Source organism: Cupressus sempervirens, chromosome 7, assembly GCF_028749045.1.
Source record: "Cupressus sempervirens isolate cs-2001-9-10 chromosome 7, ASM2874904v1, whole genome shotgun sequence".
Lineage (NCBI taxonomy): Eukaryota > Viridiplantae > Streptophyta > Pinopsida > Cupressales > Cupressaceae > Cupressus > Cupressus sempervirens.
Window position 1 is genome coordinate 368,130,397 of NC_143124.1, and position 17,231 is coordinate 368,147,627.

Genomic DNA, 17,231 nt, shown 5'->3' on the forward strand with positions numbered 1-17,231 from the left:
AATTTAACTACTTATATAATAATCTTCATTGCTATAATTTTTTTGATGTCTACTAAATAAAGTATCCTTTAAATAAATCATATACACATTTTAATAAATGAAGTTTACTAATTTATATGCTTTCTATGGAAAATTATTTAGTGTCATGAAAAATATAGCTTAATTCACTAATATTAGTTTTGTACTAGCTATGGTGAGACCTAGGTTAAATTTTGAATCAGAGGAGGCAAGAAGAGAATACCAAAGGCAATATCAAAGAGAATATCGTAGAGAATACCGTAGACGTCAATAACAACAACAACAACAACAAACAGAAAATGAAATAGAACAACAAAGAATAACATTAAATCAAGGAAATAGGCAAAGTTATGGTAGAAGAAGGTCTGAAGTGTTAGTTGCACAACTAGAAAATGATGAAAGAGAGAACATAAATGTATAGAGAAATAATCGTCAACTTACTTCTTAGAGGGTCCTTCAAGATACACAAAGGTGTGGAGTTCAACGTGTTGTTATTAATGTCTTCTAATTCTTATTAAGATTGGTCATATAGAATACATATCTTTTGATTTTACTTTATATATGTAACTAAAAATTTTGCAACTATCTTTCAGGTGTATCTATTATTTTAGTTGGTGATTTGGGGCAATTACCTCCTGTTAATGATAGACCAGCATATGATAGCAATAGGCGGACAAAGTTATTGTGGCAAGAATTCAAGATAGTGGTTACACTATGATAAAATATTTAGGCAAGATGGAGAAAATATCCAACAGCAAAGATTTCGTCAGCTTCTCACAAATGTGAGAGATGCGAATCCACAAATAGATGACTGGAACTTGCTTATGACACGAACACCTATAAGATTAGATGTTGCAAGCAATGATGAGTTTGATAGGGCAGTGCATTTATTCTCTACAAATGACAATTTTCATAACCAGAACATGAGGATGTTGTATTCTTTAAGACATCCAGTTGCACATAACCTTGCAACCAAGTCAAGGAATGGTAATGGAAATGAAGATTTATCAAGCGAGGAACTTGATATAGAGTTATTGATTAGTAACAATGCAAGAGTAATGTTGACTACAAATATATGGATAGAAGCTGGTCTTGTGAATGGATCATTGGGATATATTAGAAATATTGTCTACAAACCAGGAACTGCTCCACTTGAGCCACCATCATATGTTACAGTTGAATTTCACAATTACTCTGGAGTACCATTTGATGATCACCATCCAAACATAATACCAATAGCACCATTGCAAAGGGGTAGGACCTTCCAACTACCATTAAGGTTGGCATGGGTGTTGACTATTCACAAATCTCAAGGGCTAACTCTTTCAAAAGCCACAATTGACATAGGTCCAAGAGAAAGACTAGGATTGACATTTGTGGGGATATCTCGTGTTAAGTCACTGGAAGGTTTGAGGATAATGCCACCCTTTACATACGACCGTTATGAGAAAATGAAAAGTGGGAAACAACTTTCAAAGAGAAAAGTAGAAGAATGTAGATTGAGAAGTCTTGAAAATCATTGATGTTTTGAAACATATTATTTAATAATAAAGATTTATTTGTTCTACTACATTATGTGATCATCATCATCAACTATTATGTTGTTATTCTTATTATGTACATTGATAGTTCATATTCCACAGTTAATGAAAAGTATAATTTGATATGCTCAATCTGACATGATAACCTTTTTATTTGCACATTTTAATGCTTGCAAGTACCATTACGCTGAAATTTTATTATACTAATTCTCTAATTTGTAAATTTAAATATGATCATCAATTGGGTCCACAAATTAAGTTTATAATATTATTTCAAATTATAAAGGCATTCTTCAATTCAAATAAATCATAATGTTTTTGCTTCATTACTTTCAACCAATACATTGCTCCTCAATATTTTAAATCTATGTTTGTCTATTCTTCACTATCCATGAACGGTCATAATATTACCATGTTTCAATACCCAAAGTTTCATTACAAATTTTAATACAATTTGGTTTTATATTCATTTTCTCCACAATTGATTGTTCTAAGTGACCTATTCCATTTTTTCAAGACCATTATTGATATAAAATATTTATCCCTCTCATTAAGTATACATTTGTTCTATTTTTTTAAATTGGTGATAATGCTTTCTAAATTGTTTTCCATGTTTTTTTTTAGCCATGGAAGCCTCTGATAGACAGTCAAGCATTGTTGACATGAGCCCAACTTCTTCAGTAGACTCAAATCATTTTTATGAGATAGAGTTTCAGAAGTGTGCACGAATAATTAAACAATGTTGTACAACTATGGTAAAAGCTCTTGAGAATGCAACTTTATCTATTGATCATGTACAAGAGATAGAGATAATGGAGATGTAAGATGTTGCGAAATATGTACGCAACACATATACAAAAGTAGATGCATTTCCGTCCATGATGAAAGAGGTCTATGATGATCATATTACGAACAAAGGCCCTAATACAATTTTAATCTCTGAAGAATATGTCATGTACTTACATCATTATGGAGAACTATACACATGGTCCATATGATGATTTCACAATTTTTAGTATTTCACTTATTACTTTATCTAGAGAATTGTACTGGGAGATGTTGTTCTCCTTTCATCTATGTATCGAAAAAATAAATAAACAATTTAACTTCTTAGCTCAAATTCTTCTCAACTATACTTGCAAATATTTAAAATCTTTTTCCTTCACCTTTGTGTTTGTATTATTAAAGCTTTAACATGAGATATATCATTTATATGTTGATCATTAAATTATGTATAAAATTGATGTTTTATTTCTAACTATTAATCCACTCTAAAGCAGAATATTCATTTTATACTCATTTTAACTGCAATCATTACCTCAATAACATTTAGTAGTCCTTCATTGTACACTATTCATGCTAAGCATAATTAACATTAATCAATTGTCTATTTATAAATGCAACTATTAAAGTTATAAAACTACATAAGGAACATTGTAATCCTTACATTGCTCTATTATGGTAAGAGGCATGTGTAAGGAGAACAAGCTACTCTCCTAACTGTAACTTTAAACATAACAACAATCGTAATTCTAACCGTGGTCCTACTTTTCCCCTAACCATAATTCTAGTGCTTTGTCTACCCATAACTCAAACTATAAGCATAATTGCAACTTAGAATTTAACCCTAACTCATATTTTAACCCTCACTCTAACCCTTACCCTGACCCTAACCCTTTCTCTACCCATATCTTTAATTCTAACCCTAACCCTATGCCTACACCTAGCCCTACCTCTAACACTAACATTAATTTTACCTTTAACCATTGTCCTACTTTTTGCCTAACCTAATCTTAACTCTAATTTTGACTCTAACGCTAACTCATATTCTAACCATAAACTGAAACCTAACCTTAACCTTAACCTTATCTCTAATCTAACCCTAACCCTAACTCTAATACTAACACTAACCCTAACCCTACCCCTACCCCTAACTCTAACTCTAAATATAACTCTATCATAATTATAATATAGCCCTAACCCTAACCCTAACTTTATGCTAACTGAAATTGTAACCCTAACTCAAACCCATACCTTAACCTTAACCCTTATGTAACTCTATATGTATTGCTAACTCAATATATAAACCTAACCCTAACCATAACCCATAATCTAACCCTTTCTCTACCCCTTTGTCTAACTCCACCCATAATCATAATCGTAACCCTATTGCACCCCTAACTCTAACTATGAATCTAACTCTACCATAATTTTACTTTAATATTAACCCTACCTCTAACCCTAAATCTATCCTTAAACTTGACTTAAAACTCTAATCTTAACCCTAACTCTAACATTAACCCTAATTCAAACCCTACTTGTAATATTAAATCTATTTGTAACTCTAACCCTAACCCTAATTGTAATTCTAACCCAAACTCTAAGTGTAACTCTATCTCTAACTATAATGCTAACCCTAACTCTAACCCTAAGTCAAACTCATGCTCTAACCCTTAACTTGATCCTATCCTCAACCATAACCCTAACCCTAATACTAACCCTTTCTCTACCCCTATCTATAACCCTAACCCTAACTCTAATCCTAACCTTAACCATAATTCTAATCCTATCACTAACCTTAACCTTACTCCTACCCCTACCTCTAACTGTAAATCTAACTCTACCATATCTAGAATTTAACCCTAATCCTAACCCTAACTCTAACCTTGACCCTAACTCAAACCCTTACACTAACTTTGACCTTGATGCTACCTCTATATATAACATTATCTCTATATAAACATAACCCTAACAATAACCTTATGCCTAACCCTTTCTCTATCTCTAACCCTAACCCTAACCCTAACTCTGATTGTAACCCTACCCCTACCTCTAATTGTAGCCTTGAATCTAACTCTACCATAATTGGACTTTAACCCTAACAATTATTTTAACTCCAACCCTAACCCTAACCATGACTGTAACCCTACCCCTACCTCTAATTGTAGGCCTAAATCTAACTCTATCATAAATGGACTTTAACTTTAACCCTAACAATTATTTTAACCCTAAAGCTAACCCTAATTCTAACCCTTTCTATACACCTATCTCTAACCCTAACCCTAACTCTAATTCTAACCCTAACACTAACCCTAAACCTTACCCCAACCATACCCATAGCTCTAACCCTAACTCTAACTCTAACTATAAATCTAACTTTACCATAATTAGACTCTAATCTAACTGTATCCCTTAGTTTAATCTTGACTAAAACCCTAACCCTAACTCTATCCTTAACCCCAACTCAAAACTCTAACCCTAAACTTAACCCTTACTTTAATCTTCACTAAAATCCTAACCCTAACTCTAACCTCAACCCTGATTCAAAACTCTAACCCAAACCTTAACCCTTACTTAAATCTTCACTAAAAACCTAACCCTTATTTTAACTCTAATTCTAACTCTACCTCAACCCTAACTCTAATTCTAACCTTAACCTAACAATAATAGTAACTTAAACCCTAATTCTTACCATTGTCCTTACCCTAACCCTAACACTAACACACTCTAATTCTAAATCTAACCCTAACTCTAACCCTAAGAATAGTCATAATCCTAAAATAGCCCTAGCCCTAGCCCTAACCCTAACCCTAACTCTAATTAAAATCCTAACCCTAACCCTAACGATAACCCTAACCCTAACCCTATTTCTAACCCTAACCCTAACCCTAACTCTACTCTTCAATATAACAATTTACCTAACAATATCCTTAAAATAAAACTCGATTAAACTGATAAGAATTTAAAAAAAAATGTTCAATAATTTTATACTACTACTATTTTATAGTAAGTTTATACAACTATATTTAAAAAGAAATAAAAAAATCAATACTAACCTTATCAAAAATAGAAAAATTAAAAAATACTTTCTGGTTGCGCCGCTACTGCCACAAGCTTATATATACCTATATATATATTATGCCGAGAGTAATCATTCTCGAGGCGCCTATTTTCATTTTTGTAAATCCCAACTGTGATTAAAATAACCTTGGGATTAAATGAAAATAGGCGCCTCGAGAACGATTATTCTTGACGTAATATATATATAGGTATATATAAGCTAATTTAGATCACACCATTTCATGTGAAGATAAGCATAACTAGTTCTATGCTGATAATATTCCATCTTGACTCTAGATGACCGTTTTAAGACGCATAATAAACACATCCAGTCTATTTTATTTCCTCACTTTCATGAACATATTTTATATAAAAAAATTAGTGTCCATCTTTCGAGGGAGGAAATTCTAAGGTCAATGTCAAAACTGGATCAAAAGAACATAGTAAATGAAGGGTTGAGAGCCTGTATAAATACATTCGAGAGGCACAAGTTGTTAGTGTATCATTGAAGGAATCTTTAGCATTAACTTTTTTCAGATTTTAAAACTGCGCACCCAAAGATAAGTAAACATGAAATAGATGATAAATCTTAGCTTTTGCTTCTGATAAGGTTTGACAACAAAGCCATATGTAGTTTATAATTTTATGGCCTGTAAGAAGCATTAGGCTGTGTGTATTAATCTAAATGTGAACCAAAAACAACGTTACGGATTGCGGATCTTTCTCCTTACACAAATTATTTCTGCTTTAATACGCATTGATCTTTAACGAAAAAATACATAATCTATAGATAACTGATATGTATTGTTCTTGTAAGAAACGATGCTTAATCAAAAAGTTATCTTTCAAGATCCTGAGTTACTATTAGCAACCTCTGAAAACTACATCAATTAATAATATAATTGATTCATCATGTAACATGCACTCTTTGTTGTCTTGGAATCATCCCTTTCAGAAGGTATAAATGAACTTTCTTTCTTCGTTGGATCTCAGGTTGCCAAAGAAACAAAAACCACACTTCTCCGTTCAGCTGGAGAGAGATTTTTGTGCTTAACAGACAATTACCTTCACTGTGAACATTAATGGCAGAAGCAGACGCAGGAAGCGTTCTGAAAGTGAGGAGCACGTGTATGGTTAAAGCAGCTATTCCACCCCCGACGCAGACCATGTTCCTCTCTAACCTTGATCTTTTCTGTATACGCACGGAAAATGTTCAAATCCTTTACTTCTACAAACTCTCACCTACAGTGGAATACACTTCACTTGTACAAAATCTTAAGAGAAGCCTCTCCTCAATTCTAGTGTATTTCTATCCTCTAGCTGGTCGATTGAAAAAAGGCGAATCGGGTAGAACAGAGATTGATTTCATGGAAGGGGGAGTGGAGTTTAAGAAGGCATCGATCAGTGTGCCATTCCAACACTTGGAAAAGGATAGATTTCGGCATAAGTCCTTTTTCCAAAATGAATGGCTTAAACATCACACACTAATGCTTCATTCCTAAAATAAAAGTGTTAAATAGTCAAAATTTGACTTACTTTTCCAAGCTTAATTTCTTGATTGCTCTCCGCCAAGGTCAACCAATCTGTTGATGGAAACTATAGTAGACCACTTCTGTCAATACAGGTATTTCAAGAACTCTTAGCATATTCTATTGATTGGGAAGTCATTATTAATCTATTTTCTGGTATTTCAGGTCACGGCATTTGAGGGAAGCGGGATGTACATTGGAACCATTTTTAATCACGTTATAGCGGATGGGAATTCTTTTTTCCATTTCATGAAAACATGGGCAGACTGTAGCAGAGGCCTTCCGATTTCCAAACCTCCTCAGCACAACAGAAGAGTTTTCAAACGAGAAAACAAGAGCTCCAAATCAATTTCCCACAAAACCCATGATATCATAAGCGTTGGGATAAAAGGGGCCAAGATTTACAAGTTTGTACCTGACGATCCACAGTCAAGGCCCAGAATAACATGCAGTGGCGAGAAGGACGAGAACTGCCAAGAGCCTCTTCTGAAAAGGACCGATCTGGTACACTTCACGTTTTGTTTCAGAGAAGAGATGATCCAAGAGCTGAAAAATCAAAGCAGAGCTGAAACCTCTTTTGTTGCAGTGGCTGCTCACTTTTGGAGATGCATAATGAGATTTCGCGAGGTGCCGCGGGAGAAGGCCGTTTATTTCTATCTGTTGTCTAATTGCAGGGGACTTGTTAAACCACCAATTGAGCCAAATTATTTCGGAAACTGCTTATCTTCTGGTCTGGCAGAGACGAGAGCCGACATACTGGTCAACTCCGACATATCCTTCGCTGCAGATGTTATTCAGAAACTCATCAATTCGTGCACCGAGGAAGCGCAGATAAATCATATAATTGATTGGGTTAAATTCTCTAACACAAATTTTATCAGGCAAACCGCTTTTGAATACCGAAGTGGGGCTTTGAGCTCTCCAAGGTTTCCTTTGTATGACACGGACTATGGGTGGGGAAAACCTGCGGACGTGTAGATAGCAGACTATACCGATATTGGAAGTATGGTTTTGCTGCCTCGGAAAGAAGGGGAAAAAAGTATGCTGGTCTCAACCTGCCTTCTTCAAAAGCAGATGGACTTGTTACATCAGCTTCTCTTTTCACACGGAATTAATCTATTAAGTAAGATGTAAGTATAATTCTTAGTCCCTGCCTATTAATTTTTCAATCAAAATTATTAAGTTTCAAAGTTTGAAAGCTGTTTTATTTTTAAATTTATTTTTACCATCAATTTTTTTTTTCTGATTGGATAATTGTAATTTTGGTGGGGAATTTCATTAATTTTCAAATTCAAAAATTACAAAAATATTTATGTTTCTAAAAATTTCGAAAGGTTTCATATATTATTTTCAAAAGTCTGCAAATAGAATGAGCTTGACCAAGCACCATTTGTTAGCTCATGTCAGATCTGAGATAAGCCCACCAGCCATGCCCGCCTTATTGGAATGTGTAATCTCCCCCTTAAATGAAATAGTAGAGGATTCTAGGTTAATTTAATATTTATGTTTGTAAAGTTCTAGAAGTCATTTCTGTTAAGATATTTCTAGAAAAGTCCATTTGTTCTATGTTGGTTAATTTAGTTGTTTCCGAATACAATTAGAGACCTCTATAAAAGAGGTACAACATAATAATTTTTTATCATCAAGCAATGAAATGTTTATCTAATTTATATAAGTGCCCGTATTGTGTATTTTGTGTTTAATTATCATTGTTGTATATCCAATCCATCCATCCCTTCAGATTGGTATTAGATACATGTTGAATAGAATTGTTGACTGTCATAAAAGAGCAAGCAATATTTTTGTGCAGCCAACATGGTAAGGTCATATAGTGGAGATCATATCCGCTGAAATAGAGAAGTGTCGAATTGTTGTTCTCCACAAATGGGTTAGATCATGTGGAAGTTGTGAGTAGGAAAGATGCCAATTCAGATTTCATTGAAGAAAAAGAATGTATTGTGTATGTTTGAGGATCTCATGTCACCTTCTTTGATAGAAGGATGCTGATCAAAATTGCATCATTGGAGGGAGAAAGACCATTATTTTCTACAGTAAGCAAACATGTATATGGTATTCATTGATATTAGTCTTGACTAAGGAATATTGGCATCATAATTGAAGAATTGTTGGTGTATCAAAAGAAAGAGTGAGTATTTGGAGCAACTAGTTTGTGGAAGAGACCGTTTTTGTAAAGAAGGCATTGAAGTGTTTGCAGAGCGCATTGAGTCTATGAAAAGAGATCATAGTCATTGTCATTGAGGAGTGTCAATATGAATCATGGTAAGCATGAAATTTGATGTTAATAGTTGATGTTGACAAAAAAATTCAACTTTGTATTTTAAGAGGGAACTTGGATTTTCATTTGAGTTTATTAAAATGGTAAATCAAGGTAAAAGAGTCTTAAAAGAAAATATAAATTTGACTCTTGAGATGGATAGTTTAAAAGAAAAATTATTTAAACTAAAGACATAAAAGTTTGCAATGAATAGAGAGAGGTCGTAGGAAAATTGTAGACATTTAAATGAAATTACTAAATATAAAGAGTGAATGGAAGAGCTAGAGGATAGGCTAAATTTTGTGGAAGATGTACATAATTGCCAGGTGAAGGAAACATGCAAGCTTAGAGAGAAAAATAAAAAATTAGAAGAAAAGTTAAAGTTATTTGATGATGTTGAGAACATAAAAAAAGTTCAAGAAGAAAATGTGAAGAAATTGGAAGACGAAAAATAGTATGTTAAAGAAGAAATTGTCTACTATGAAACAAGAGAAAGAATGTTTGAATGTGAAACCATTTGTATGGTGTGTATCATGTGAAACAAATTATTTGAGTGATTATACAATTAAGAAATGTGATTTTGCTAAAGCTGAAAGTGTTTCTGATGAAAATTATAAGAAAGAAAATGATAAGAATTTTGTAGATTATTTTTGTTATGATAATAATATTGTTGGTTTGAAGATTATGGAAAGAATGGGATTCAAAGATATAGGTCTAGGAAAGAATGAAGAAGGATTAAGGAATCTGATTGAGACTACATTCGGGCCAAAATATTCAGTTGTTGGATATGATGCAGGCAGTGGAAAGATAAATAAAGGTTCAAGAGAATTAATTGAAGGCATAAAGATTGTGCAATGTTCACACTGTAATAGAAAAGGACAGAGAAAGAATAAATGTTGGGATTTAAATCCCTGCAATATTTGTGGTTTGAAAAATCATTGTGATAAGACATGTTGAAATAGAGAGTGCGATAACAATTTTATGGTAGGTTGTATCAAAGTGGATTGTGGATGGAGCCATGGATCAAATTGGCAGAAAATTGCATGAATGATTAGAGATTTATTTAGGCACAAATGTTCAAGTGCAAGAAGGAATGCCACAGCATTGGGAAATAGATTAGAGAAAGGCATCAAAGAGGCAAAAGATTTCAATGTCCACAGGAGTAGATGTGGACATGAAAAATAGGCAAATAATAATCATGGCACATTGGAATTTTTATGAAACATCATTTTTGGTTGAAATTAGAGGGGAGTGTTGGAATGTGTAATTTTCCCCTCAAATGAAATACTAGAGGATTCTAAAAACTCCAGCTAGAATAGCCATTTCTATTTAGATATTTCTAGAAAAGCCTATTTGTTCTATGTTGGTTAATTTAGATATTTATCAATACAATCAAAGACCTCTATAAAAGAGGCACAATAGAATAATTTTTGACTATCAGGTAATGAAATGACTCCATAATTTATATAAGTACCTATATTGTGTATTTTGTGTTTAATTATCATTGTTGTGAATCCAATTCATCCACCCCCTTCACGCCTGCTTTCCCTACCAATCTCCGATGGTACTTGAGAAGCAATCGGCAAAAAATCTAATGATAATAATAAGACCAAACAATGTGCCTTTTCAGAAGAAAATCCTCTTCCTGCTTGATTGTTTGTTCCTTTTCTCCTCCAACCTTTTTCATTATCACAAAGACAGTTGTACGGTCAATGTCAAAAAAACCCTTCCTCCTCCGCAATCAGCCTATGCTTATGTAGGGTTGAAAGAAAATATGTGCACAAACATTATGCATACCCCTTGAAACCAGAAAGAAAATTGTGCAAAAACACAATAATTACACCCTAAGAACACTATTAACAAGTAAAATATAAATCATTATGATCGACAAGTCAGGAGCAGTTTCAAACACTTGTATATCAAAAGTTGTTCTTAAGCAATAGTCGCAAGCCTAAAACTCTCCTTCTCTTTGAAGATTATCATTTTCATTGATATGGGAGTCCTCATCCATGTTCTCATCTTGGCTCTCTTTACACTAAAGGGAGGCTCAGTCCTCCGGTGTTGAAGGGGATGAAAACTATAGCTATACATCTATGCCCTGTGTGATACCATCTCCTTATAATCCTGCACTAACTACAACCTTGTCCCTTATAGATCATGTATACAATGAGAAGCTTTCCTGACTGTGATTTAGTAGTAGTTGCAAACATAGGCAGTTGGGCAGTCTTCCCCAAGAATGAACACTTCATAGCCCAAGCAAATGGATTTCTTCTGGAAGTTTCATGAGTGTGGTAGACAACAACCAGAGGCTTTTCATAGAATTTTCAATGAATTTACTAGACACTTCCTTTATTGATCTGATATGTTATATACCACTGTCTTTGTGGTTTTAACTGCTAAAAACTAGGTCCTGCATCTTGCTACTCAAAGATACATTGTGCGTGTTTTGCAAGTTATAAAACTCTAAATTGTTTATACTTATTGCTGAAGTTAGAATTCTTGTGGTTTGGAATAATAATCAAACAAGTTCAAGAAAAGTCACTACATCCTTCACGAGAGGTCAATACAAAGAAAATAAATACAAAGAAAATAAATAAGTCATGCACCAGCCACGATCGGCACACGCCCTTCCAAATCACATCGCTTTGCCATTATTGTGATTCATTTAATTGTGCATTCTTTTTCTCTGCTTTGTTGAATACAACGGGGCTATAAAATTTGGGCCCGGTGCTTAGACAATGACCCCTTTTTCTCCACAAAAATTCAAGAAGATAACTCATCGGTCAGCTACATTCTATCCTGTCTGTTTACATGTCTGCTGCTGTTGTTGGCATATTTCATTTGTCACTGAATAAAATACAGAAAACCCATTGACCAAAATTATTAGTTAGATTCCAAGTGAAAAGTAAAAGAGATTTTGAACCTCCATTACACATTATTTTAAAAACATCAAACTAATGAAGAACTAGATTCTAAATTGCTCGAGTAAATCCTGGATTCATTAGAATACGTCCAAGTCGCACATCTTACCATTCAAACAGTGACATTGAATGTATTTGTGATGATAATTGTAGAAATATATTATATATTTATTTTATGGTGATCTCTTTTTATTATAATATTATTAATTTTTAATAATTAAAAAAATCAATCTATCTATCTATATCACCAATATCTAATTTAGCCTCTACATCTGTGGCAGAGGACATGTGTTCTCATCACCCCTCCCATTGCCATTAGATGACTGACGTCGTGTGAAATTATGAAGGTACAGTTGGTTGTGAAAGGAGATTTGAACATAGCTAGCGTCACTACAATTCATTTAACTAAACCATACAACACTACTTGAAGGTTGAAGTGAGTACTTGTACGAAAAATAAAAAATTTTGGTGTATTTTACAATGGGTAGATGAGCGAATAGTGGGGTCGTTTACACAACTAATAATTCCCTGTCATCTCCATTTGGAAGATCAATGGAGAAAGAATAGCAATTTCATAATGTTTCGATTGAGGAATTAATCTATTTTTTGAATAAGTTGTTTGTAATTATAATAATATTTTAAAATATGATAAAAATATTATTCTTATAATAACTATTAAAATAGGTTAAAATGATTATATTTAATTATTATTTTCCAAATCTCATACAATTATAATTGTTTTTATATATTTTGAGAATTTGTTTTTAACTAGAAATGTTAGTTAGGAGATTTATTTATTATTAATGAAAAATTTTAGATCTTTCTTAAGTTGTAAATTTTTAAGTTATCATGGAACATATTTTTAACTATAGAAAATAGCGTGATAGAAAATATTTTAGCATGATCATGTATCTAGTTACAAGCTAATGACTATTAAGAATCAAATTTAGGTGCCTGAATTAATTGATAGTTACATTGGCTATTCTTAAAATTTAATGGCCAAACATTTTTCTAAAATTCGAAATAGGTAGTTCATAACTAAATTTATATTTGAAAAAAAAATTACAAATACATCACTCACACATTTTCACATCAAATAACAAATCTACAAGAAAACTCAATGACCTATATTTCTTGAGTAGTGATTCAACATGAATCTATCTCTCGTGACAATAAATGGAACAGTTAACACCCATTGGATCTATGTGATGCTCAAAGAGGTGAAACATAGGTACTTCCTAGGAGGTCACCCATCCCAGTACTACTCCAACTTGAGTGTGTAGAGTTTCCTCCATGGTTAAACCCACTCTAATTGCAACTCTCTAATCTTGGCCCTTCCAAAAGACAGGGACTTCAACTGACCAAGAGCTCTTGTTTATATAGAGGATGGAAGAATCACATCTTCCTACATTGCTTTCTTCAAGTGTGAACATCTTCGCTATCCTACATTATCTCATCATACCATTAATGTTAAATGTTAAGTATGTTTATTCAGATTGAGTGATAAATGGACTATGTAGAGTGGTCAACAAATATTTTGCATTTTAAGTGAAGTTGTTAAAATTTTATGTTTATGTCATATTTAATAATATTTTATTGATTATGCATTATAAGAAAATTTTCTTATACAAATTTAAATCATCTTTCATAATGTTAGAATTTATTGCTCAGATCTAAACATTTCTATACAATTTGATTTTTACATGTTTGTGTATGTATGTGTGAATTTATTATATATGATATTTTTAAAATGTTACTATTATTGTAATTGTCATAGGCAATACTATATTATTCACTTCCTCAAATTACTAAACTAGTTTCAACCAATGGAAGCACTTTATTTTTTTCATTTATTAAATAATCGTTATTTTTATAAAGTTCAAATTTATATTTTTATTTTTTCTTAATAATTTTTTCTTTATGTGTGCTTTTCTTGGCTCAAATCAATTTGTGCAATTTGTGTTATAGGGATGCTTTTTTCGAAGGCACTAATTGTTTCCTCCACCAAAAATTTTGTGCACAATAAATTTCAAAATATGTTTCCCATATAAACACAATAATGTAAATGTCTTTAGCAAAATATATATTAAATGTATAATTCTATTTCATAAAAAAATTGACTAGTATATTATTTAACAATATTATAGTATCTAGGAGTAAATTTAATTTGGTTTATATTTCAATTTAGTTTACTCTAAGACTTGACTTAGTTTAAGACATAGGTTCAATATTAGTTTATGAATACGGTTCAATTTTACTTACTATTATGTTCTCCTAGATTTAGTTTAGAATTAAGATTAGAGTTTAGCTTGACTTAATGTTCAATTAAAATTACTATTAAAATTCAATGTAAACTCTAAGCTTAACCCAATAAAATTGAATAATAAACTAAACTAAATAACATAGTCATAAGAATATGATAATTAATATTAACATTTTCTTCTCCTATTCCTATTAGTTTCGTATATATATAATATATATATATATATTGGAGCCTATATCTAATTATTCACTATTCAACATAAATAACAAGTGAGTATATACTTTTCCTTATAGTAAATTGTAATAGGAATAGAAAGTGATTTTCTTTTAAAATTTTAGAAAAATAAAAGTAAGAACAATTAATATTAAGAAGAAAATTAATATAATTAATCAAAGTAATATAGCATTTTCAAATGTAGACATTATAGATATCATTAAAATTTTATTAATATATACATAAAAAAAAATTTACATAATAATTGTTTATTTTAATTTTAAAATCTAAACATTAATTGAAGTATGATTTTTGTCAAATTTTAATATTTATGTTATGATAAATAATGTTTAAAATTTTAGATTTTCTTTAATTTGTATTAAAAATTATTCATGAAAAACACTTTGGTTGTAGCTTAATTGAAGGTTAAGTTGTAACTACAAATTCAAACAATAGACAAAGCATTGGCACAAAAAAAAAAGATTTTCAAGGAGAAATAAAATTTGACCAATCCTAAAACCTTGCTAAAAATTATGAACGTGGAGCACTTTTGAAAAAGGGGTCCTATAAGAGAAATTTGATTGAGCCAGAAGTGAATTAAATCAATTATATCAAATTTTAAATTAAAAAATATTTATTAGAATTTTAGTAATAATCAAACCCAAAAAAAATACAAATATCTAATTGGTTTTAGTGAGTGAACAACAATTGATTAATTCTAGAGAAATGAATACAACAGTACATTACCTAAGGCAAGTACAATAAGTAGTTATTGAAAATAATTTTTGATATAAAATTAGTAATTCAATTAAAATACATTAAAATATGAGCAAAAATAGTGCAATATGGAGTAATACTTTTTCATTTAAAAATGAAGTCAATAATAGAATGACTCATTTATATAAGTTAAAATACTTACATAAATTATGTATATCTACTTTCTTCCAATAATATTTATATATTATTAAAATCTTATGAAATGGTGGATTGGTGATTCCTTTGTAAAACTCTAGAAGCATTTGGTTTTTTCCATCAATGGATTAATCTCATCTTCAAGTGCATCTCCTCTACCAAAATTTCTATTATTGTGTAATGTCCCCTTTCAGGACATTGGATATTTTCCTCTTGAATGGTAGAAATTTGATAATGATTCATATATGATATCCCTTCTCAACACACACACACACACACACACACACACACACACACACACAGAGAGAGAGAGAGAGAGAGAGAGAGAGAGAGAGAGGTCATTCCATAATATAACAATTATATTACATTGATAATGTAATTATATTAATAACAACATATGTTATATTCATATATAGATTATATCAATGAGTTTAATTTATAAGCATATGATATATTATATTAATAATATTGTTAGTAATATCATTATTCTTAATACTATTACATAGTATATTTTGTTTATATATTATTTATAATAAATTTTAATTCTCATTTATATTATAATATTGTCCTTAAATATATAAAAGGTGTTTGTAATATAATTATATAAGACTTATATTTAATTAAAAGAGTGTTTGTAGTTGATATGTATTTTTTATAAAATATTTGTTATCATAAGTATTTAAATATATTATATAATATTACACATTGTGTAAATATAATACCATATTATATTATTATTTATATTAATTCTTGTATCATTAATATGTATGTATGTATGTATGTATGTATGTACGTATGTGTATATATTTATATATATATATATATATATATATATATATATATATATATATATATATATATATATATATATATTTATTAATCAATTTATTACCATTAGTTATTAATAGTATATATATTCAAATGTGATAATATTTAAATATATTATAATCTTTATTGGTTTATAGTGTAATTATAATATTTATTTTTATTTATTTATTATTAAAATATGTCAAAATTAGGGATATTATAGCCTCCCTTCTCAAATTTGCTTGTCCTCAAGTAAAATCATTCATACACCAGCACTTTCGTAGATAAGAAACATAGTTTCATACAAAGGCCTAGAAGATTTAATAAAGCATTCATCTTTAATGAATGAAAACATGGAGCAGACACGATGCAGACCGATGAAGACATGAAGAAAACACGATGCAAACACATCATACATCCTTTTAATTTTTCACAATGAAGTAGAGTAAAGGGAATGATTTATAACATATAGTTCCCCAGTAGACCTTTTGATTGTGGATCCTGCACACACAAATAGTTATTAGCATGTATATGTAAATAATAGCTTCAAAGAAAAGATTAGTCATGATAAATTAGTTCTGAACCAATTTCCTACCAAGCCCAAGAGCAAAACTTTGGCCCTCTTGGCCTTGATGGCAGCCTTTGACATCCATCAAGGTGGTCTACTTGGTAGATTCTTATCGAAATTAAGTTGACATGATGTCAAATCTTAACTTAGCCAATCTAAGCCCAGGAGTGAAACATTGGCCCTCCTGGCCTTGATGGTAGCCTTTGACATCCATCAAGGTATTCTACTTAGATGGTAATCTTATTCTTCCTACCTAAGCCCAAGAGTGAAACTTTTGCCCTCTTGGCCTTAATGGTAGTCTTTGACATCCATCAAGGTGGTCTACTTAGGAGCTATTCTTATTC

The 17,231-nt window shown here is 31.2% G+C and overlaps 1 pseudogene; it reads left to right on the top strand.

Annotated features, from left to right (window-relative positions):
• The first annotated feature begins 6,481 nt into the window (after positions 1-6,481).
• On the top strand, positions 6,482-8,062 carry LOC149547005 (hydroxycinnamoyltransferase-like; annotated as a pseudogene).
• The last annotated feature ends 9,169 nt before the right edge of the window (positions 8,063-17,231 follow it).